We start from the raw sequence: 22,632 nt of genomic DNA on the forward strand, positions 1-22,632 counted from the left end.
TAGTGTTCCACGATTCATTGTTTTCGTAATTGTAATCTTAAAAGGAATCAGGAAGTATAAATCCTTTTTTTTGCAATAGTTTCACAAAATTTTATATGCAAAAATACATTGAATAAAGTTTTAGATTTTTGTGATTGTATCTCTTTTTCTGTTTGCTTTTGTCTTTTTGAGGACTTTTATTTTTATTTTATTTTATTTATTTATTTTTTTAAAGATTTATTTATTTATTTGAGAGAGCGAGAATGAGAGAGAGTACATGAGAGGGGGGAGGGTCAGAGGGAGAAGCAGGCTCCTCGCTGAGCAGGGAGCCCGATGCGGGACTCGATCCCGGGACTCCAGGATCATGACCTGAGCTGAAGGCAGTTGCTTAACCAACTGAGCCACCCAGGTGCCCTTTCTGAGGACTTTTAAAGGGCTCTGATTTTGCTTTAAATAGGTCTTAAGAGTTTTTGGTACTGGAAAAAGAATTTCATTTAGTCTGCCAAGACTACATTCAAATTGGGACCAAAGAGAGAGCCTCCAAGAGAGGCTCAGTGGAAAGCCAGCTGAAGGATTGTATTTTATGTAGAGAACAATATGATTAGAGCTGAAGTGATCATTTTACTTTCCTGCACCAAAAGACTTGGTGATTCCCCATTTCCTATGGAATTAAATGAAAATTCTTTACCCCAACATTCAGGTCCTTAGTATTGTTCTAATTGATCTTCCCATCCTTACTCATGCCCCCAAATTCTAGGGAACAGAGCTGTTTGTGTTCCCCCAAATATATAACTTTATGCTTTTCCTCCTTAGAGTCTTTGCTGTTGCATTTTCATCTAATTGAAATGCCACACTGCTTACCTGTTGAAAGGCTATTCATCTCTCCATACCCAGTGCAAAAGCAGTCACCTTCCTGGAACCTATAGGGATTCCTCAGTTGTTTCTCCACTCCTACCATCTACTCTCTCCCCTCCCAAGTTTGTAAATTTGCAGGACTTATTTCTTTCTCCATTACATTATGCTTGTGTATTTGTGTTTCTCTACTAGATTTATAAGTTTGTTGAGTAAGGGAAATGTGTCCTAGCTATTTTAAAATCTCCCACAGTATCTTGTATATCACAGGTGTTTGATTCATGTTTATCAAGTTGAATTCAAATGGAGGGAGGAAAGTGCTTATTCTAGAGGAAGATATTACCATCTGTTGTTATCAGTTTGGAGTGGAAATAAAAGGGACATGACAACTTATGATTTGTTATGGTACAGTTAATACCAATAACAGTGTGAATTATTGGAAAACAATTGGTATAACAGTTACAGTCATAGCAAAGAGATATGCTATGAAAAATTGCTCATCATCCAACAACTTAGAGACAACCCTTATGAACATTTTGGTAACTGTCTTTCTGGACTTCCTTTCTAAGTGCATATAAAGAAACTTCAAATGTAAACTGAAAGACTCAAAAAGAGTCTAAAAATGAAGGTAACTGAATGAGTATCAACATGATGGAAAAAGCTTGACTCTAGGGGTATTTAGAAGTCCTCGCAGAGAAAGTGGCATATAAGATGCCCCTGAAGGGCCAATGAGTATTTTTTAGGCAGAGAATGTGGAATAGGAGTTACAGGCAAAGGGAATAGCATGCCCAGAAGAGAGGCTTTGAAAGGCTATGGTGGTACACGGAGAGTAGAGTAATAGGTTATATCTGTGTGCTTGATAGTATGGTAGGATTAGAGGGAAGAAAGGCTGGCGAGAGCAGTAAGTAGATGATTGCAACAGTCCAGGCAGAAGAGGATGAGAATCTAAGGAAAGGCAGTGTCAGTGAGTATACATGGGAAGGGTTAGATCTGAACGCATTTTAGGAGTAGAGTGGAACAGGCATGGAGGCAGCTTGGAGATGGACACTCTGGATTGAAGTCCTAGTGTTAGCTACTAATTAACTCTACAGTCTTAGGCACATTAACTATTCTGAGCCTCAGTTTGCCACCGGGAGAAGACAGATCATCCTTTCTTAATAGGGTGCAAATGAAATAAAATATCGAGAAGTATTGGGTATATTCAGAACCTCCATGACTCTGAAGAAAGGGAAAGGAGAGAGTCAGAGAAGACATCGAGGCTTCTAGCTGGGTTGGTAGTGGGGCTTAGAGAAGGAAAGAGTGAATTGAATTTTGGATATATTAAGTTTGAGCTACATTTGGGATACCCAGATCAGGATCTCCAAGAGGCAGTTGGAAACATGGGTGCTCCCTGAGAGACAGGACCTACAATAGCTGTGAAACAATAACTTTGGGAGAGTCCATGGGCACACCAAACAGACAGTGTTGTCTCCCTTGTCTCCTGCCAGTGTCCTGCGCGCCTCTCAGATTCAGAGAACGAAGAACCTTCCCGAGGCAAGATGACACAGACCCATCGCTCGGCGTTTGTTTCTAAGAACAACTCCTACTCCTTAGCTTTCCTGGCAGGGTAAGAGACTGATACTGAATTCAGTTGCGATTCTTTCGTTTTGGAGTCTGAGACTAAAGGGACTCGGGTGGGGAGCAAAAGTGTTTGTTGCAGCCACTTTTCGGGGAGGTGGGAAAGGGGGAACGATGTGGGAATTGGTTTTCAAATATCCATTAGGAACAAAGGGCTGATCCAAAAGTGATTTTTACCTATTTCTGGCGTCCTCAGGGTAGGATTATGCTAATTTCTGTGCTGCGAAGTGTGACCTTTTTATCCTTGGAGGGAACCACAAAGACAGCTTCTGCAAACAATATCCATCCATTCTCTCTGTGGACTTTTTTCTCTTGGTAGGAAGTGAGGCCACAGTCATTTTATTTTCAATGCCTAGAACTAAAATATGTCTTGAACAGGTTTCAGGAGGGCAAACTGAAAGGTTTTTAAGGCCCTTGTCAAGGAATCTCTTGATCCTTTAGACTTTGCAGGCTGTGGGGAGGAGAGGAGGGAGAGGAAATGGATGGATGTTGGATGATGGAGGGAATAATGAAGGGACTAGGTGCAAGGAAAAAGGAAAGAAGGAGGAAGGATGGAAGGAAAAAGAGGAGGAGAGAGGGAAGGAAGGAAGGAAGAGGGGAAGAGGGATACATAAATAGGAGGGAGGGAAGAAGAAGTGGAGGAGGGATGGTAGGAAGGCATCATTTATTCCGCAGACATTCTGTGAACAGCTACTATGTGCCATGCTCTCTGTTTTAATATAAAATGAAAAAACATCCTCTTATGCCATTGTGTTGTCTGTTTCTGGTTAAAGCTGGCATTACTCACCCTTATATCTGGGGTTCCTTTCCTCCTTCCCAGCAGTCCCATAAGGTAGATCTCTCTTTTTTGCTGCCCCTGTAGACATACACCTATTTATTTTATTCTTTTATTTTGAGGCTTTTTATTGCTAATCACTAATAAATGTGACCCCAAAAAGCTTCCAACTTAAGAATGTTATAAAGTACGAACTATTGTGATCCCTGATGTAGTTTTTATATCTGAATCTTTTTTGTATGTGTTCTTTTGGAGCAGTCTGATTTTCCTGTTATTTCTGAGAGTAACATTCACTAACCGCCCACCTTCCCTTAAATGCCTCCCCTTCTCTAGGTAATGGTAACTCCTTCTTCCAGGAAGGCTGTTTCCTGGAGTATTTATTCATTCATTTGACATTTGTTTAGTGGTCACTGTATTGTAGCCACTTAGGTTTGATTGATGTAATCAGAACCCAATAAGTAAGATGTAAGCCAGCATACTTTCCATTTATGGTAAAGATGAAACTCTTAACGTTGTGCATATGAACTTGAACTGAAGATGCCCTCTAAAGTTAAAAAATTCAAGATTGCTTGACTAAGAATTTTTCAGCTGCTGATTGTATATATGGAGCTCCCCCCATTTATAGCAGGCATATTTTAATGATTACGAGAGAGATCTACTGACAAGAGAAAAAGATCATATCATTAATTCCAATGAAGTCACAAGAAATACTCCCTAAAGCAAATAAATGTTGCTTTTAGGCAGTCTGTGATTAATTAATATCTCATAATTTGAAATGACTTGGAAAAAAGAGAACTATTTATTAAAATCCAAATATGATGCCAAGGCCAAATTGCCTCAATTAGTTATCACCAATTCCAATCTCTACTCTTACAAATTCGTTCTTATAAAGGAGGTAGCAGGTTAATATGTTGTTACTTAGAAATGCCTAGCAAGGAACTTAGAAAATTCTTTTTAAAGGGTAAAACATAAAGCCCTTACGGAGGGGTTTGCTTTTTTAAATTTAAATTTAAATTTTTAAAAAAGATTTATTTATTTAAGAGAGAGAGAGAGCACGAGCAGGAGGGACAGAGGGAGAGGGAGAGAGAATCACAAGCAGACTCTGTGCTGAGCACAGAACCTGATGTAGGGCTTAATTCCACGATCTTGAGATCACGACCCAAGCCAAAACCAAGAGTTGGATGCCCAACCGACTGTGCCACCCAGGTGCCCTGGGGTTTGCTTTTAATTATGTGTGGTTCTGGAATCTCTGTAATACATCTTCTTTTCCTGCTCCTTGGCCCACTCTTGCCCTTACTCTGTGTCATTGAGCCACAATGGGACTACTTTATAGGAGAAGAGTCACATAACATTTTACTATTAATGAGTATTTGCAATTTGTCTTACACATTTCAGCATTCATTTTTTCCAAATATCCAAGGTTGTGGACTGAGTTCAGTTATTAGTACAGTTATTAGAACAATTCATTGGATTTGGTTGGTAGGCATATCTTTTTAGGACATAGTTTGCTGATGTCATGGAAACCTTAGGTTGGAAAATCGATTATGGTAATACTGTGAATTGCCTCTCTTATGTAGTCAACAGGTTTTTTCCTTAGATAAGAAAATATTTAAATTTCAGTTCCAAAGAATACTTAGAAAAACAATATGGACTTGTTTTTGTTTTGTTGTTGTTGTTTTATTTTTTTTTTAAAGATTTTTTTAAAATTTATTTTTTAACAGAGAGAGAGACAGTGAGAGAGGGAACACAAGCAGGGACAGTGGGAGAGGGAGAAGCAGGCTTCCCGCCGAGCAGGGAGCCCGATGTGGGACTCGATCCCAGGACCCTGGGATCATGACCTGAACCGAAGGCAGACGCTTAACGACTGAGCCACCCAGGCGCCCTGTTGTTGTTGTTTTAAAGATTTGTTTATTTGTTTGAGAGAGAGAGAGAGAGAGACAGCACAAGCAGAGGGAGAGGCAGAGGGAGAGGGAGAAGCAGACTCCCCGCTGAGCCGGGAGCCTGACACAGGGCTCAATCCCAGGACCTGGAGATCATGACCTGAGCCGAAGGCAGATGCTCAACCATCTGAGCCATCCAGGTGCCTCCAATATGGACTTGTTAATGCTGAAATTGTTGCCCGGTGAATTGGGGAGACTCTCTGAGGCCCTAAGGCCTTGACCCAGCCCATCCCAAAGATGTTGCTGAAGGCTCTTGGTCTTCTTGCAAGAAAGAATTCAAGGATAGACCAGACACAACAGTTGAGTGTGCAAGTAGGAAAGTTTATGAAAATGAGAGTCCACTGTTGAGATATGAGAGCAGGCAAGCTCAAGGAGCGCACCCTGGGGTTGGGTTTCTGTCTTTTATTGACAGTTGTTCACTACAGGGTGGAATACTTATTCCTTGGGGAGGGGATTTCTTGGGAGCAGTGTTTCATACCTTTTCTCTTTACTTGGTCAGGATCTCTGGCCTTCTTTTCTGGGGTCCATCTGGTTTGATCTGGCTTCTATGGCTTTGTTTTTGGAGCCAGCCAGGATGGGTCTCTAACTTTCCCTGATAGCGGTAGTGAGCCATCACACACACACACACACACACACACACACACACACACACACACACACACACACACACACACACACACACACACACACACACACACACACACACACACCCACACGCACACACCCCCCCCCCTCGGCTGGCCTGTTAAAGCCTGACTAACTGCCTACTCTAACACAATGGGATGTAGCTTATGGATATATTAAAAAATAATTAGTATGGTGATGGTTGCACAACAATGTGACTGTAAACTTCAAATGGTTAAAATGATGGCTTTTATGTTATATATATTTTTCCACATTAAAAAAAGTATTAGCATTTTTAATAGTTTTTAGATATTTCAAATGCATTTTTTTCCATGTGTTAAGCAACAACAAAAGAATAGGTTTTCTCCGTAAGTTCTTTTCCTCAAGAGAGGTCATATGTAAAAGCTTTGGAAGTTGTTACAACTGTATTTAAATAAAATCAATCTGCATTTGTTTTACTTATCTACTTCATAACTGTTTCTTTCTTAAGCCCAAAGGCATAGAGGTAAGAATGAGTAGGCCTGATAGGATGGTTATTTTGGAAGGAATCCATTAATCGACTCTGGCTATGAGTCTTGCGAACAACCCAGTCTCTCTTTATATGAAAAATTCAAAGCAAAGAGGGCTTTAAAGCACTATTCCTAAAATTGTACAGTCCTATTGAAAATGAAACGTCTCTCGAGTAGGCAGATAGAGTAATAGTTAATCCAAGATCATTCCTAAGTTAATCACAAAATATATGTTAATTGAGAAAAGTGAACTTGAACCATAAGATATATCATTGTAAAGTTAAACTTTTATTTGATATATTGAGAAACTGGTTTGTTTGTTCACATTTATTTCCCTTCACTTCTCATTCCTTTCTTCCTCACTAGAATCAAACAAAAAACCTGGTTGCAGATTCTTCCAAAAGCTCAGCCTAGAAAAACTTTCTCTGTTGAGGTGTGTCTTTTCAAAAGGCTACATGACCACTTTCATTTTCCTCTTTGCTTTTGCTATCAGGAGGTTTAGAATTAGGGTTTTTAGTTCAGTCATCATGACTTTCCAACATGGCCTATAATTTAAAACAACAACAACAACAACAACAACAAACTTTGGTTTACTTTTTCCGTATTTATTACTTAATGTGATCTCTATCCTCCATTAAGGCTGAGTCTTTATGTATTTTTGCAGTAAGTCACTATGGATTTTTCTTGGAAATAGGGCATAATCATAAAAAGGGACATAATTCAACCATCTATCCTCTTTCCAGTTTAAAAATGAAAAAAAAAAAAAAAGACAGTAATGCAGTGTTCCCTGTATTGCCATTCCATACAAAATCATATCTTACGTAAATGGCGCTTAGCAAGATTTCTTGCACGTGGTAAGTTCAGTGACTATTACTGCCACTCTATATTCTTTTAGAATGTGGACCCTTAGAGCTGAAAAGGATCTTAAATAGTATCTTAACTAATTCTTTTGTTTTATTGATGAGAAGACTAAAGCCTGGAGAGAGAAGATGGTTTGCCAAATCTCAGATAGCTAGAATAGTAGGGATCTGAGTTAGAATAGTTAGGCGCTCTTTCCACTCTACCCCAGTGTCCCCCATCTCCTTCGTATAGACCCCTCTGCCACCTCTGCCTGTCTTCCCACTGGACTTTAAATTCTTTGCGAGCAGGAACAGCATCTTATTCACCTTTATAGTTGCAATGCTTAGGGAGGCGCCTGGCCTATAGGGGAGGCTCAATAAATACTTGGGGAATGTTTGAATAAGATAGATCTTGTGCCTTTGGGTGGATTAAACTGGAATTTTGTCAGAATCCATTGTCAAACTTGCAGCATAGGAGGGCGGGCTCTGGGAGCTGTATAGAGGAACAGACTGGCTGGTGGCTGTTTTATAGACTAGATTCCATAGGATTAATTTGGGATATGGGGAGTCTAGTGACCACAGTGATAAGGCTCATATATTATAAAGTTGCTTTTAGCATTCTAATGCATTAACAACAGCTTATGGTGATACTTTTTATAGATTCTATAAAAGAAAAATGTTTCCCCCTGAGTAGTAATTCAGTCTTAATTAAGTAGAAATGAACCACATTATTTAGTTTTCATTATTTTGTCCTCATTATTTCGTCCAAATACTTTAAGCCTGAGGCTATGGTTCAGAGTGGGACACATCAAAAGAGACCTAAGGTGTTTACTATAAGGTGTGTTGGAGGAGAGATAGAGACAACAACTGGCAGATTCAGCAATATTAAATGCATGCCCAGTCAGTGTTGGAGTAAATTAAAATATGCAGACTTGTCCCTCTTCCTTAAAATGAACCAATGAAAATACAGATGCTTTCAGGTAACAGATACCAAACAGACACACGAGTGATATGATATTGGAGGACTAGCTCTAGAATTGATGAAAGGAGGCAAAGCCAGAAAGGTGGGGATGGGGAGGCTAGTCTAGGGAGATGATGGGGAAGTAGCAGTGTGAGCTCCAGTAAACTCAATTGTTCCCTTTCTGTCTCATCTATGTAAAATGCAGGTTGTTATGGCGATCTGCCGGGCAGGGATTTTTACTGGGTGGTTTCTTAGGATTTTTTCGACCTCTAAAAGTGAAGCATCTAGAATTAGCTTAAAGTAGAGTTTTAAAGAGTGGAGAGAATGAAGCCATGGCATGAAAAGAAAGGGGTTGAGGGTAGTTGGAAAGTTCTGTAAAAATCTAAGGATTAGACTTAGCAAGTTGTGTGTGGGGAGTAGTCCAACAGTAGCCATGAGGGAGAGGAGACTGAGAAAGAAAGATGAGGTAGTGAGTTATAAGAAGCCACAGACTTGGTGACGGCCTGGGGCATGTCCTGTGCTCATGTGTGTGTGTGTGTGTGTGTTGGGGAGGGATAAAGGAATTGAAACAAATCAAGCAGATGGCCTGGTTATTAAGAGGACAAATCTTGTTAAAAGTCATGGAATCTGGTTGAAAAAGGAAGCTAGCTTAAGGAGAAGTGATGTGGAACTTAGGGAGAGGGGCAGGATTTATAGGTGTCAGTAATCTCTCTGCTATACCAGGACAGAAATACCTGCTAGTTTTCAGAGGGCCGGTTGGTGAGTTGTCGGGCTCTCCGTCAGGGGAACTAGCTTTTTTCTAGTGCTTCCTGTCATGTTGATGAATGTAAAGTACTCACATTAGTTCTCACATTAATCCTACAAGTTTTATAATACTATTCCCATTTTGCAGCTAAGGAACATGCAGTTCAAAGACGTTAAGTAACTCACCCAAGAGCTTCTCACCTCATTAGAGTGACAGAGATGGAACTGAACTCAGGTCTCTCTTTATTTCAAACCTATGCACTTTCTCATCAAACCATTGTCAGAACCCTTGTGACCAAAGGCTCTGCACTTGGAACCTGGTCTTGAAATGATCTACCTTTGCAAAGGAAAACTGCCTTCCTTCTGTTTGTTTAATTTATACCCTGCCTTGTTCTAACAGAGGTAAGTAAGAACCTGTCCAGTTATCCTGCCATTTGAGGGGACTGAAGTGATGGAAATGTTCTAAAATTGATTGTGGTAATGATTATAACTGTGAATTAAAAACCATTAAACTGTACACTTAAGAAGAAAAGAATACTAGTGTACACAAGGCATATAACCCAGATCATAAATATATAAAAGAAGGATTATAACAAAATCTCACCTATTTCTGGGTGCATGGCAACTACAATTGGGCCTAAGGAAGCTCCTGGTTTCATTCAAGTATGTGTGTATGTGGTGGTAGTTGGGAGGGCTCATACACGCAGGCTAGGGGCTAGAAGGAGGCTCCTCTCCAGCCTTTAGCTTCTTGGTGGAACTTAGCTCTACCTGACCTGAGAGTTTAATTAAAAAACTAATGTGGTTTGGGTATGTGAGAGTGATGATTGAACAGTTGAGAGTATGAGCTATCTAATGTTTTGTATCCTGTATTGCCATTTGAAAACCCTTTAAGCAGTGTTTTATAAGCATTAAATCTTCTTGCTTTCCAGCTGCATGTTTATACTGGTTGCCTCTCCTTTTCTTTGTTTGTAAGTCAGATTCATTGTGGTTGTGGGTATTTTTAGCCTAACTCTACATCCCAGAAACCATCTGGTCTCTTGGCAATGGAAATTTTAAGCCAGTTGCCTTTCAGACAATGCTGCTTTCTCTTGTTTATGACTTCATTATGTGTTTGGAAGAGAGAGCTTCCCTAGATGTGCTGGGTCTGTTCTATGGCAGAGTAGAGTAGAATGTAAGATCAATATGCTGTGGTAGAAAGAGCCCAGGCTTAGAATCATAGAGATACGGGTTTAAATCTTGGCTTCACAACTGTGTGACCTTGGAAGATCACTTCCCTCAGTTCTTTGTAAAATGAGGATGATGATGCTTATCTCATAGGGTTTCTGTATGTATTAAATGAGATATAATATATTTAAAGCAGCTCAGTGCCTGACAGATATTACATTCCTAATAAATGTTGAAGTTTTCTCTTTTTTTCATAAGGAGGAGAGAAGTGTTTCTGTGCATATTTTTGTTCATTTATAAGAAATTTATTAAATATATCCACTATGTCTTAGGGTTTGAGGGTACAGAAATAGATGTGCACAAAGTAGTGAGAGTAGTTACTTCTTTTATTTTTTCGTGAAGATGTTGTTTGAGTTCTTCCAACCCTAAAAATATTATCAAGTTCACTAGTCTTGACTATTCTCAGCCAGTATTTTGAAGCCTCTTATCTTGACCAAATACTACAATAATAATATGTTTATGGCTATAAGATGTTTTTACCATCATGATTTTTGTGGCTTTTCATGTAACAATAACAACGTAAAAGGGAGAGAATAGAGTTACATAGAAGAAAGCTTTTGTATGCTATTGAAATTGAATTGATACTAATTTTAAAATAGATTGTTGTAAATTAAGATGTTAATTGTAATCCCCATAGCAATCACTAGGAAATAACTACAACATATTTAGTAAAGGAATAAGAAGAGACTCAAAATGGTACACAGGAAATGTCTAACACAAAAGAAGGCATTAATGGAGAATCGAGGAACAAAAAAGGTATAGGACATATAGAAAACAAATGGCAAAATGACAGAAGTAAGTCCTTCCTTATCAGTAATTACATTAAATGTAAATAACTTAAACTCTCCAAATAAAAGAGAGATTGGTAGAATGGATTTTTAAAAAAACATCCAAATAGGGGCGCGTGGGTGGCTTGGTTTGTTAAGTGTCTGACTCTTGGTTTTGGCTCAGGTCATGATCAGGGTTGTGAGATTGAGCCCTGTGTCAGGCTCTGCACTGAGCATGAAGCCTGCTTAAAACTCTCTCTCTCCCTCTGCCTCTCCCCCTCACTCTGTCTCTCAAAAAAAAAAAAAAGAAAAAATCCAAATATATGCTGAGACTCCCTTTAGATCCAAAGACAAAAATAGGTTGAAAATGAAAGGAAAGAGAAAGATATTCTATGCACACAGTGACCAAAAGAGAACTGGCTGGAGTAGCTAAACTAATAGCAGACAATGTAGACTTTAGGACAAAATTATTACAAGAGACAAGACAGGCATTGTATAATGATGAAAATGTCAATCTCTTAATAAGATACAACCATTGTATGGGGCACCTGGCTAACTCAGTCAGTAGAGCATGTGACTCTTGATTTCTGGGTCATGAGTTTGAGTCCCACGTTGGGTGTAGAGATTACTTAAAAAAAGAAGAAGATATAAACATTGTAAACACATATACACCTAATAATAGATGCACAAAATATATGAAGCAAAAACTGACAGAATTGAAGGGAGTAGTAGACATTTTAATGATAATAGTTGGAGACTTTAATACCCACTTTCAATAATGGATGTAATATACAGATGAAAGGTAAACAAGGATATAGAAGACTTGCACAATACTGTATATCAAATAGACTTACCATATATAAAGCACTCTACCCCACAACAGCAGAACACACATTTTATTATAGTATACATGGAACATTCTCCAGAATAGTCCATATGTTATACTTTAAAATAAGTCTCAATAAATTTTAAAAGATTGGGATAATACAAAATATCTTTTTTTGACCACAATAGAATGAAGCTGTAAGTCAATAACAGAAGGAAAATTGAAAAATTCGCAAATATGTTGATATTAAACAATACATTTTTAAAAAACCAATGGATCAAAAAAGAAATCACAAGAGAAATTAGAAAATACCTTGAGAGGAATGAAAATGAAACCCACCATACTAAACCTGTTGGAATGCAGTAAAAATAGTTCTTAGAGGGAAATTTATAGCTTTAAAGACCTACATTTAAAATGAAGAAAAATCTCAAATAAATAACCAGATCTTCATCTGTGGATCCTCCCACCTGACTCACAGGCACTCCCAGCACTTGACACACTTCATTCACACCTCCACCCTGTAGCCCATTTCCTGTACATATTCCCAGTGGCTGTGAGAACGAGTATTGATGACTAGTGAGCATGTGTAGAAAGCCAGTCAGACTCTGTGGGCAAAGGAGCGACCACAAACTTGAGCTTTAGTGCCACCCTTGGAAAAGCAAAAGGGAGGCTGTCAGCACTTGACCTGGTATGTTGCAGATCAAGACAAGTCATACAAGCTTAAGAATTCTGCCACAAGAGGGAGCAAGAAGCAAGGAGCAAGCCTCAGAATCCCTACCAAGGCTGATGGAAGATATTTCTCTCCCAAAGACAATTAATGAAGACTGGAGGAAGTGACTGCTACTTTAGATGTGAAGATAGCAATGCAAAATGTCAAGGGGGAACATGAAAAATCAAGGAAATATGACACCATCAAAAGATCATAATAATTTTCCAGTAATGGATCCCAAAGACATGAAGATCTGTGATATACCCAATAAAGAGTTCAAAATAGCTGTTTTCAGGAAGCTCAGTGAGCTATAAGGAAACACAGAAAGACAATTCAACTCAATCAGGACAACAGTACAGTAAAAAAAGAAATATAAGTTTAACAAAGAGAAATCTTAAGGAAGAACCAAAAGAAAATTCTTGAGCTGAAGAATAAGTGAATGAAAAGAAAAACGCAATGGAGAGCATCAATAGCAGAATGGGGGGTGCCTGGGTGGCTCAGTCATTAAGCGTCTGCCTTCGGCTCAGGTCATGATCCCCAGGGTCCTGGGATCGAGCCCTGCATTGGGCTCCCTGCTCGTCCGGGAAGCCTGCTGCTCCCTCTCCCACTCCCTCTGCTTGTGTTCCCTCTCTTGCTGTGTCTCTCTCTGTCAAATAAATAAATAAAAATCTTAAAAAAAAAAAAAAGCAGAATGGATTAAGCAGAAGAAAGGAGAATGAGAAAGAGTGAAGAAAGCCAATATGATCTGTGGGTTACCTTCAAAAGAAACAATTTGTGAATTATTAGAGTTCTAGAAGGAGAAGAGTAGGAGAGGGAGAAGGGAGTAGAAAAGTTATTTAAAGAAGTAAGAACTGCTCAAATTTGGGGGAGAGATTTGGATATCTATGTTTAGGAAGCTCATAGGTCACCAAACAAACTCAAAGAGATTCTCACCAAATTAGAAAGCAAGAAGTACAGTTGTCTTTGTTTGCAGATGATATGATCTTATATATAGAAAATCCTAAAGACCACTGAAAAACTGTTAGAGCTAATCAATGAATTCAGTAATGTTGCTGGATACAAAATTAGTATACAGAAGTCACTTATGTTTCTACACACTAACAAAGGAATATCTGAAAAAGAAAGAAAACAGCCCCAGGACACCTGGGTGCCTCAGTCAGTTAGGCATCTGACTCTTGATTTTGGCTCAAGTCATGATCTCAGGGTTGTGAGATCAAGCTCTGCCTTGGGCTTCACGCTCCGCGGGGAGTCTGCTTGAGAATCTCTCTCTCCCTCTCCCTCTGCCCCCCCAACTCTCTCTCTCTCTAATAAATAAATCTTAAAAAAAAAGAAATAAAACAGCCCTATTCACCATAGCATCCAAAAAATAAAATACATGGGAATAAATTTAGCCAAGAAGGTGAAAGATCTGTATATTGAAAACTGTAAGACGTTGATGGAAGAAATTGCAGACACAAATAAATGGAGAGCTATCCTGTGTTTATGGATCAGAGGAATTAATAATAAAAAATCCATACTACTCAAAACCATCTATATCAATGCAATCCCTATCAATATTCCAATGACCTTTTGCACAGAAATAGCAAAAACAACCCGAAAATTTGTATGGAACCATGAAAGACCCCAAATAGCCTTTGTTCTTGAGAAGAAACAAAGTTGAAGGCATCACACTTCCTGACTTCAGACTATATTACAAAGCTATATTAATCAAAACAGTATGGTGTGGCATAAAAATAGACCAAAGAAATAGAATTGAGAGCCCTGAAATAAACCAGTGCCTGCAGGTTCAGCTAATATTAGACGAGGGAGCCAAAAATATTCGATGGAGAAAGCACAGTCTCTTCAATAAATGGTATTGGGAAACCTGCATAATTGCATGCAGAAGAATGATATTGGACCCCTATTTTACACCACTCACAAAAACTAATTTGTAATAGATTAAATACTTAAACATGAGACCTGAAAGTGTAAAACTCCTAGAAGAAACATAGGTGAAGAGCTCCTTGACATTGGTCTTGGCAATGATTTTTTGGATATGACACTAAGAGCACAAACAACAAAAGCAAAAAAGGAAATAAGTGGGGCTAAAACTAAAAGTCCTTTTCACAGCAAAAATCAACAAAATGAAAAGGCAACCTGAGGGATGGGAGAGAATATTTGTCAGTCATCTGTCAGATAAGGGGTTAATATCCAGAATATTTAAGGAACTCATACAATTCAATAGCACACACACACACACACACACAAACAACAATAACTAAAAAACCCCAAACAACCCAATTGAAAAATCAGCAGAGGAACTAAACAGACATTTTTCCAAAGAAGACATATACATGGCCAACAGGGGGCGCCTGGGTGGCTCAGTCGGTTGAGCGTCTCGTCTGCCTTCAGCTCAGTTCATGGTTCCAGGGTCCTGGGATCGAGCCCCACATCGGGCTCCCTGCTCAGAAGGGAGCCTGACTCTCCCTCTCCCTTTGCTACTCTTCCTGCTTGGCCTCTCCCGTTCTCTCTCAAATAAATAAAATGTTAAAAAAAAAAAAAAAAGATGAATGGCCAACCCGTACATGAAAAGATGCTCAATATCACTAATCATCAGGGAAATGCAAGTCAAAATCACAGATATTACCTCACACCTGTTAGAAGGGCTATTATCCTCAAGAGAATAAGAGATAAGTATTGGTGAGGATGTGGAGAAAAGGGAACCCATGTGTACTGCTGGTGGAAATGCAAACTGGTACAGCCAGTATGGAAAACAGTATGGAGTTTCCTCAAAAAATGAAAATCCAGCAATCCCACTTCTGGGTATATATCCAAAGGAATGAAATTAGGATCTCCAAGAGCTATATGCACTCCCATGTTAATTGCAACATTATTCACAATAGCTAAGCTATGGAAACACTCGAAGTGTCCTTCTGTGGATGGATAGATAAGGAAAATGTGGTGTCCACACACACACACACACACACACACACACACACACAGTGGAATATTATTCAGCTATGAGAAAGAAGGAAATTCTGCCATTTGCAGCAACACGGATGGACCTTGAGGACATTATGCTAAGTGAAATAAGAGAGAAGATGCACACTGTATGATATCACTTACATGTGGAATCTTAAAAAATTCAAATATTAAAAACAGAAAGGAGAAACATGGTTGCCAGAGGGTGGAGGAAATGGGGAGATGTTGGTCAAAGGATTCAAACTTCCAGTTGTAAGTTCTGGGCATCTTACGTGCAGCATGGTAATTATAGTTAACAATACTGTATTACATACTTGAAAGCTGCTTTCAAGGATACTTGGAAGTTAAATGATCTCAGCACAAAAAAGAGATGGTAATTATATGAGGTGTTAACCCTACTATGGTAATCATCTCAAAATACATGAGTATATCAGAACAACACATTGTACACTTTACGTGTATACAATATTATATGTCAATTATATCTCATAAAGCTGGAAAAAAAGAAAAAGCATCCAGATTGCAAAGGAAGAAGTACAACTATCTCAGTTCACAGATGACATGATATTATTCATAGGAAATCCTAAAAATAATAGAATTTTGAAAAAACTAAAGCTAATAAATTTAGCAAAGTTGCAAAACACAAGATCACCACATAAAAATCAGTTACATTTCTATACTATTAGCAATGAGCAATCCGAAAATGTAATTAGGAAAGCAGTTCCATTTACAATAGCATCAAAAAGAGTAGAATAGTTATGAATAATTTTAACCAAGGAGGTGTAAGACTTACACACTGAAAACTGCAAAACATTGTTTGAAATAGTTGAAGAAGACTTAAATGAAGGGAAAGACCTTCTGTGTTCATGGATTAGAAGACTTAACATTGTTAAGACGGCAATATTTCCCTTGGGGGTGCCTGGGTGGCTCAGTTGTTAAGCATCTGCCTTCGGCTCAGGTCATGATCCCAGGGTCCTGGGATCAAGCCCTGCATTGGGCTCCCTGCTCCGCTGGAAGCCTGCTTCTCATTCTCCCACTCCCCCCGCTTGTGTTCCTGCTCTCGCTATCTCTCTCTGTCAAATAAATAAATAAAATCTTAAAAAAATAAAAAAAATAAAGACGGCAATATTCCCCAACTTGTTTTCCACATTCACTGCAATACCTATTAAAATTACAGTCTCCTTTTTTGCAGAAATGAGCAAGTTGATACGAAAATTTACAGATGGAATTGCAGAGGATCTCAAATAGCCAAAACAATCTTGAAAAAGATCAAGAGTAGAGGAGTCACACTTCCTGATTTCAAAATTTACGGCAAAGCAATCAAGTGTGATACTGAAATAGGGGTAGATATATCAGTCAGTGGAACAGAATTGGGAGTCCAGAAATAAACCCATATGTCAGTTGATTTTCAATAAGGGTACCAAGAAACTATTCAGTGGGGGAAAGAATAGTCTCTTCACACTGGGTGCTGGGACCACAACTGGATATCCACATGCTAAATAAAGAATGAAGTTGGACCCCAACCTCACACCAAATACAACAGAGAAGTCAAATTGGATCAGATACCTAAATGTAAGGGCTAAAACTATACAACTCTTAGAAGGAAACGCTTGGAGAGTTTAGCTGTACAATTACTGCTCTCTTATAGCACTTCTGTGACATGTATGGTGGACTTCAGTGACTGGCTGCTCCCGTAGGTCCAGATTATCTTTCATCAGTCTGTCTCTCATGCTTTGCATGGAATTGGTGCTCAGTAGAGTCGGCTGACCAAGCGAATGGAAGAGACAGTGACAGTGTCAGCCATACCGAGGTTTGCCAAAGAGATTTTAAATGGTCAGAAACTACTTTGGGTGTCCTTGTTGTGTGCTCCAGTCTGCAAGTACAGGTTTCCTCTCCGGGCCTTTCCTTTCTCCTTTCATTTCTCCAAAATGGAGTTTAGGGGCCATGTGAAGAGGTTCTCCCCAGCAATAGGTAACTGCTATTTGTACATCTGATAATTTGGGCATGTAGCCAGCATCTTTAAATTTGACTCTGCTACTGCTGCCAACCAATATGGATATGTAGCCTGTTTTTAAAAATTATATTAAGCTCATTCTTAATTATGGAATATTTGGACCTTGAAGTATATAGGTACAGCCTCAGTTTGAACACCTCTAATGACATGGAGCTCAGTATCTCCCAAGGCAGCTATCCGTGAACTGCTCTAATGAAAGTTATAAAGTTCTTTCTTATGTTGATCAGAAAATCTTTTTCTCTAAGTGTCTACTGTTTCTCCAAGGAATGATGCCAAACAAGTCATACATTTGAAATAGTAAGGCTTTCTCTTTCAGCCCTATGTTGATTCCTCCTGACCCAAAGTATATGTTGTTCACGCCAGCATTTTAATCTGTCATCCAGTTTACTTCTGGGTGGTTTACTACACTGACAGTTTGTGTGAGTTCTGGAAATGCAAATGAATTTCAGTACTATTCCAGGTAAAATACAAACCAAGCTGATTTTTAAGCAGCTGCCTTTAGAGAGTGATGTTGAAGTTTCTGAACTATTCCAAAATACATTTCCCACTAGATAGTACAATGCTCACATTATTTGCTTAGGTTCAGTGTTGAGTTTTCTTGGTCAAGTTCAGACATATGATGCAGGTTGGCCACCGTATTCTCCTGTTGATACTGGGGCATAGATTAGATCAGCAGACTGGAACCATATAGCAAAGTGATGTGGCCAGGAGACATAGGATGAGAGGGTTTTGAATGGGAAAAATAGCACAGAAATGTTGGATTAGAAGCCACTGTGGGCAGGTAGGACAGGCCTTTGCTAGAGATGTGGGGAGAGGAGAGACACCCTGGAAATGCACCTTGTTTCCTCCCTTGTAAGTTTTCTGAGCTAATCCTGGCATAGTGAAACTTTAAAAAAAGTAAATTTTGTGGCGCCTGGGTGGCTCGGTCAGTTAAGCGTCTGCCTTCAGCTCAGGTTGTGATCCCAGAGTCCTGAGATCGAGCCCCGCATTGGGCTCTCTGCTCAGCAGGGAGTCTGCTTCTCCCTCTGCCTGTCACTCTGCCTACTTGTGCGCACACTCTCTCTCTCTGTCGAATAAATAAATAAAATCCTTAAAAAATAAAAATTAAAAAAAAAGTAAATCTTTTGCTACAAAAGAGTAGCTATGATGATGTATTTCATTCTAAAGCTAAATAGAATCATTCAAGGAAATAATTTCTGCTTGAGATCATCCGCATCCACCTTGACTTCTGGCAAATTCTTATTTACCCTTCAAACTACATGTGCCACAGGGAGGCTTTTCCAACCCTGCTCTCACTCCATCCCTGGTAATTCATAACTCCCTCTTTTATGCCATAGTGTCTCCTAGACATACTTTTTTGTTATTGTACCATTTCACTGTATTATATTGAATTATTTATTTGAGTGAAACAGCCAGAGTCCAGTCTGCCCCACTGGACTCTGATTCCTTGAAGACCCTAAACTACGTCTCATTTTTCTCCATATTGCCAGTGCCCAGATTGTGCTCCTCAGTAACTGGCATATAGTAAGTGTGTGATAAATGCTTGTTGAATAGAGTTGCAGCAAAGGTAAAGTAACAGCTGTACACATTGGTAAAAGCATTATTCTCACTGGACGTGTATTAGGCACAAATTGGAGAGTAGGAAACAAAGGTGAATAATAAGATAATCACAAATTCAAAAAAAAAATTCCTACAGACCCCCTTGTCAATGGGGTAGGTAACAGTCACCTGCATATAATTCTTACACAGTAAGATTAATGCTATCATATGGGTATTGTGGGTTTGGATTGGGTTATAAAGTTATAATGTTGCATGCATAAACAAAAAAACCATGTGTTCCTGAAATCTCTTAAATTACCAGGATTTAGGCCTTTGGAAACTCAAATGTAATGAGTTAAGGAAGAGACTGCATTTAATTTTGACTCCCTACATAAAAATTGAGTGCACTGCTATGTATTTCGGAAGTCCTTTTGTTTCATGGCTGACTTAAGATTGCTTGAGGAGACATTTGGGCCTAATAAAAGGAAAAAGTTTGTTGTTTGTAAAGGTGATTTTAACACTGGATCCAACCTATTAAAGAAGGTGAATTATCCCTACATCTCTCTAAGCATGAGTGAAACAGCCATTGGCCTTTTATCATTTAAGCAGGGTCTAGTTTGGAAGCAAAGGCTTAAACCAAATGTCCTCTCTGGAGCACTTTTCCTCTTTTGACAGGATTTGTTCTTAGAATGTGTTTTGTTAATAAACTAATTGATTTCCTATTGTAGCTGCCCAGGGGAATCGTCTTTCTTGGCAGGTGGCTTTGAAAGTACAGAAGAGATTGTCATTCTTTTTCCTTAGTTGGTATATGGGCTACTTTTGACTCTTGGACCTGTGTTTACTTATTTATTTAGGAACCTAAATTCCAAGGTGGAAAGGAGTCAGAGCTGCAGTGACACTGCTCAAGACAGAGTGAAGAGCAGACTCAGAGCAGCCCCGACCGGCAAAACCAAGGTACACCTCAGACACGGGCTTCTGGAGCCCTCCGCGCCCATCCGGTGGCTCCTTGCACACGGCCATAAAAGGAACTATTCCAGATGGGCAGAGGCACAGTGGGTCCGAGGCATTCTAATTATGTTGGAGAAGTTTGCAAATAGATGTGAAGGAAGAGAGTTTGAATTAGTAGCGAAGGGTGGAATGAGGACCAGTAGAAGAACTTCTTTGAAAGTTCTAGATGAGTTTTTTTTCCCCTATAGGTTTTCTTTTCCTTTCCTTTCCTTTTTTTCTTTTTTCTTTTTTTTCTTTTCCCTTCTGTTCCCTTCCTATTCTTTCTCTTTCTTTTAAAATTAAATTCAGTTAATTAACATGTAGTGTGTTATTAGTTTCAGAGGTAGAGTTCAGTGATTTATCAGTCTTATTCCCTATAGGTTTTCAATTTTATTAATTGTTTCAGGTGTGTAGGAATTTCTGCAGATGGTGTGCATTCTAGGTTAGGGATTTTCCCCTTTCTTAGGCTCCCATCACCCTTGATCCCTTTTCTTAGCCTTCCCCTGCTATCCTTCTACCATCTTGAAGGAACTGTGAAGAGAAAAAAATATGTCTATATGTATGTCTATAGAATCTTTTTAACCTCTTTTAGGTTACGGCTATGGCCCCAGCCTCCAACCCCATCATCGGCGTCCTCCTGTCCACCCAGAACAACCGTTGCCTCTCAGCCCCTGACTTAACGGTCGAAAAACGTCTCCCCTTCAGCTCCCTCTCATCCTTGGCTTCCCTGCATAAGCCAGAACGCTCCATCAGTCCGGAGAGCAATGATAGCATCTCCGAGGAACTAAACCATTTCAAGCCCATTGTCTGCTCACCGTGTACTCCTCCCAAGAGACTCCCCGATGGCCGAGTGCTCAGTCCCCTCATCATCAAATCAACACCCCGCAACCTCAACAGAAGCCTGCAGAAGCAGACTTCTTACGAGGCTAGTCCCAGGATCCTCAAAAAGTGGGAACAGATCTTTCAGGAGCGGCAGATCAAAAAGACACTTTCGAAAGCCACCCTCACCTCCCTGGCTCCAGAAACAGGGGAAGACTTAGTAGTGTCCGAGGTGACCCATTCTAGCAGGGAAAAGCCGCCTCTGGCTTTACAGACAAGACTGGCGGGGGGTCAGGCCCTCTCTGAGTGGGCCGGACCCACCCCCACCGACCTCGATTATGTCCCCTCCATTAGCCAAACTAAAGGCGAACAGGGCAGCGAGAGTAAAAGGAGCCCTGAGATCCCATCGGAAATGTGCTGCTCTTCAGAACCCCGAGGGGGAGCCAGTGGGACTTCTCCGGAGAAGGAGCAGGAGGAAGGGCCGGGACGCACCCCGGAGGCCAAGTTAGACAAAACCTGTATGAGCACAACCGTGAACATCCCAGTGGCTAATTCAGTGCTGCCCAAAAATAGTGTTCTGGGCGGGGTCCTCAAAACGAAGAAGCAGCTGAAGACGGCGAATCATTTTGATCTGCCCAATGGTGTGCTGGCGGACAGCCTAGGTGAGGAGCCCCTTCCTTCCTTGCGCCGGGGCCGGAAAAGGCACTGTAAGACCAAGCACTTGGAACAAAACGGCTCCCTTAAGAAGCTGCGGCAAAGCGGTGGGGAGGCGGGCCCGGCCGCCCGGGCCCCGGGCCTGCGGGAGATGGAGCAGAAGCTGCAGCAGGAGGAGGAGGACCGGCAGCTGGCCCTGCAGCTGCAGCGCATGTTCGACAACGAGAGGCGGACCGGGAGTCGGCGGAAAGGGAGCGTGGATCAGTATCTCCTACGGTCCAGCAACGTGGCCGGGGCCAAGTAGCGCCCCAGGAACATGTGGCCTGTTTTTAAGAGGTCTGTGGGCCTGATCATTTATCCTGAAGAGCTGAGTGTTCTCACTTTGGGTTTCTTTTCATGGCAAAACACTGTCTGCTATGGTTCTGAGAGGTTCCAGGGCCTTTGTGGTCTCTGTCCAAGGGCCCTATGTCTCTGCCTCCCGGTGACCACGGCCAGAAGCACTCCTCACCCCTAAGTGACCCACCCCTGAGGGCTTCTGGGCCAAATCTGGCAACACCCACTTGGAACGAGATTCAGGAGCACAGGGGCCAGAGTTAGAGATGGTAGAGGAGACAGGGGATACCTTCTGAAACTGACAGACCTCCTGACTTCTTTCAACGGGGTCTTATTTTAAATCAGCCTTGCAGATAAAAGGGAGTTCCCTCTTTCTCAGAGAAGTGGGTCAGTGTCGCTCTTTGGCAGATCCAAGAAGATCATGTTCCCCCTTCTCCTTCCCTGTGCCACAAGTAAATATACCTAATGAAATCAGTTGAGTTTACCGTCCTACAAAAGTTAATTTACCTTCCCTGTGTAAAAAGTAACATCGGATTAATGCGCTGTCTAGTCGACAGACCAACTTCACGGTCAGTGTTCAGTTTGGTCTTCCCAGGAGCGCTAACACGTAAGTGGTTATCAGCGCCGTTTTCGATGATGATGGAACTGCAGGGCGGACGTTCAGATCCCATCATTCACTAAGTGGCGTAGCCCAGACTGACTGTCGGGGCTCCTGACAACAGATCCCAGAGATTTTCCACACTAACAGGTTGAACAGGTTGCCGTAATGGACAGCAGCCCAAGGGCATGCCACGCACGGAAGCCCAGGGAAAGCTGGCTGAGCATTTGAATACTGATTGTGTAAAATCCATAGGCAGATAATTGAGATCGATGGGAACTATATAAATAAATACTATGCAGTTATCCACCCTGCTCCCCACCCCCACCACAGTTTACAGCCTTCTGTTTTCTGGGGGGTG

At 40.5% G+C, this 22,632-nt stretch overlaps 1 non-coding gene across 1 annotated transcript in view; it reads left to right on the forward strand.

Annotated features, from left to right (window-relative positions):
* The window catches only part of LOC110593415, a 44,199-nt gene extending 24,418 nt beyond the window's left edge, over positions 1-19,781 (forward strand). Inside the window, exons 3-4 of the transcript XR_006540929.1 lie at positions 2,319-2,437; positions 19,735-19,781. This is a non-coding gene — a transcript (uncharacterized LOC110593415). The remainder of the gene's footprint in view (positions 1-2,318; positions 2,438-19,734) is intronic.
* Positions 19,782-22,632: the final 2,851 nt, after the last annotated feature.

Source organism: Neomonachus schauinslandi, chromosome 11, assembly GCF_002201575.2.
Source record: "Neomonachus schauinslandi chromosome 11, ASM220157v2, whole genome shotgun sequence".
In the NCBI taxonomy this organism is placed as follows: Eukaryota; Metazoa; Chordata; class Mammalia; order Carnivora; family Phocidae; genus Neomonachus; species Neomonachus schauinslandi.